The sequence below is a fragment of the Lipotes vexillifer genome, unplaced genomic scaffold (genome assembly GCF_000442215.2).
Source record: "Lipotes vexillifer unplaced genomic scaffold, Lipotes_vexillifer_v1.1 scaffold472, whole genome shotgun sequence".
Taxonomy (NCBI): domain Eukaryota; kingdom Metazoa; phylum Chordata; class Mammalia; order Artiodactyla; family Lipotidae; genus Lipotes; species Lipotes vexillifer.
The window spans coordinates 1,727,334-1,730,007 of NW_006797698.1; positions in this window are offsets into that span (position 1 = coordinate 1,727,334).

Here is a 2,674-nt window from a genome sequence, read left to right on the forward strand (position 1 = left end):
GGGGCGCCCCCCAAACGGGGCGGCTGGTGGAAATCCTTTCCTGGGGCCGGCCAGAGAGGAGCCTCTGAGACGGCAGAGCCCTTCACACAGAGAGGCGTGGGGCTCAGGCGCCACGGCACCACATGGGGGCTGGCTGCCAGGGCCAGGGAGAGTGTCCACCTTCCTCAACAAATAAGATGGAAAAAGGTATATGAAGGAATCATTGGACTTTTGAAAAAGAAGAAAAATGGTGAGGCCATGGTAAGGTTAGCGTCCACAGCGCTCTATGTAGCAAGCAAACTCCAGATTCTTTGCTGGAGAGGGACCCCTGATTGGGCCAAAGCAAGCAGGGAAACAAGATCAATTCCATGAGGCCGAGTCCAAGAGATAAACCCGTTTCCCCGGAGAAGCACAGCGATGCCTGGGACTCCGGCCAGAAAGGAATTTCTTCCCTGGGTCCTCAGGACCCATGCTGATCATCACAAGCTGCGTCCTCAGCAGATCCCTCCCGCAAAGAAAAGAACAAATTTCTTGGGATTTTTTTGCTAATCACATCCCATAGGGGTGGGCCGGTGGCATCATTGCCAAAGTAAACTTTCTGTGGGGGAGAAGATTTTAGCATCACTTGTTTACATAGGAACGTTTAGCAAATTCTAAGCGAATCTAATCGGGCTGTCGAAGCAGGGCCTGTGGCCGTACTTGGTTATCAGCAAATACTAGTAACGACAACACAGCTAACATTTATTGAGCGACTACTATGCCCAAAACACTGTGCTAAACTATTTTTTACTTATAATGAGGTGGGTATGTGGCTCTTGTCTCTTTTACAGCTAAAGAAGTAGGCTTAACAAGGTAGCAGTAACTTGTCCAGAGCTGCACCAGAAGTGGCAAAAGAAGCAAAGAGCTCCAGCCGGCCGACTCCAGAGCCCGTACCTAACTCCTGCCATCAACCACAGCAGAGATTTTCCCAGATTTCAGACCCAGACACGCACATCTTAAAAATATTCTTCTCTTTGTTAAGTAGTGTAGGGTTTGGGTATCTGATTTATCATTTAGTGCATAGGTTATAGAAGATAAGACAGTATCTCAAAACAGAGTGACAGGGGCTTCCCTGGTGGCGCTGAGTCATGGCCGCTGAGCCTGCGCGTCCGGAGCCTGTGCTCCGCAACGGGAGAGGCCACAACAGTGAGAGGCCCACGTACCGCAAAAAGACAACAACAACAAAAAGCAACAAAAAAAACAGAGTGACAGACTGAGAGAACGACCTTATGGTTTCTGGGGGTAAAGGTGGAGGGAAGGGATAGTTAGGGAGTTTGGGATTGACACGTACACACGGCTGTATTTAAAATGGATAACCAACAAGGACCTACTGTATAGCACAGGGAACTCTGCTCAATGTTATGTGGCAGCCTGGATGGGAGGGGAGAATGGATACATGTGTATGGATGGCTGAGTCCCTTTGCTGTGCACCTGAAACTATCACAACATTGGTAATCGGCTCTACTCCAATATAAAATAAAAAGTTAAAAAAAAAAAAAAGACTACCTCGATGAGAGTGAACATGCCTCATGCTCTTGGACTCAGAGACCAGCCACCCTATCACACCACTTAGGGGCATGGGAAGCCGGGTTGGCAGGGGCTCTTTGGATTGTCACCCGTTGGGAGTGCGGCGATACATGTGAGGTTCCCACAGGGCGGTCCCTGGGAGGCAGGGGCCTTTTTCATCAGCGACCACGGAGAGAAGGGTGTTTGTGTATGAGCAGTGGGCAGCAGTCACAGGGTCCTGCCAGAGGGTCGCCGGCAGGGAGCGACTTGGATCTACTACAGCTGCTGTGATTCTGCTGAGGCAGCAGTCACAGGGTCCTGCTCCCAAACAAATGAAACTCGAGGTAGGGCAATTAATTCTCTCTCCTTGGAAATGAAATCTGGTACCAAATCACCCCAGGAGAGAGGAGGGCTGGGGCCACATCCCAGAGATGCATTCCTCAAGTTCTGGCTGCTGAGATGTTGGCTTTTCCCGAGTTCTTGGCCCTCTTTAATCTGGGTGTTCATCTCTCCTTCACTCACTATTCTTCCAACAAATCCCCCTTTCTTGCTTAAACTCCCCAAACTCAGTTTCTTTCGTTTCAGCCAAAGAATGCTAACTGACACCCCTGGTCGACCTCCCTTTCTGCTCCCAGCAAAATACAGGCAGGTGTGGAGTGAGGGGTGAGCTGGCCCTGGTCTCCACTCCAAAGAACACGAGACTCATGTAAATACCCTTTGTAGGATTAACAACCCCGGTACGAATTACACTTGGCTTCAGAATCCACACAGAGAGCAAAGCAAATGCATGGTTTTGAGGGAAGCTAGAAATCTTCTGTGATGAGTGAAAACAGATGTTGCTAAAGCAGGCTCCCTGATTGTCCCTCCGAGTCACACACAAACACACATGCAGACATGCATACACACACACACACACACACACACACGCACACACTCTAACCAGGCTGCCACAGTGTGTCAGATGAAGAGCACGGGGGCCCACGTGCAGAAGCTCTGAGGTCTCTGACAGGGGAAGTGTGTCCGCCCGGAAACTGACTGTAGCCTTGCTTATCTCATCCTCAGAGAAATGCTCTTAGGGCAGCACCCACATCTGAATATTCGGGGAAAGGCACTCTTGCCAGATCTTTGCCCAAGATCTCTCTAGGAAAAT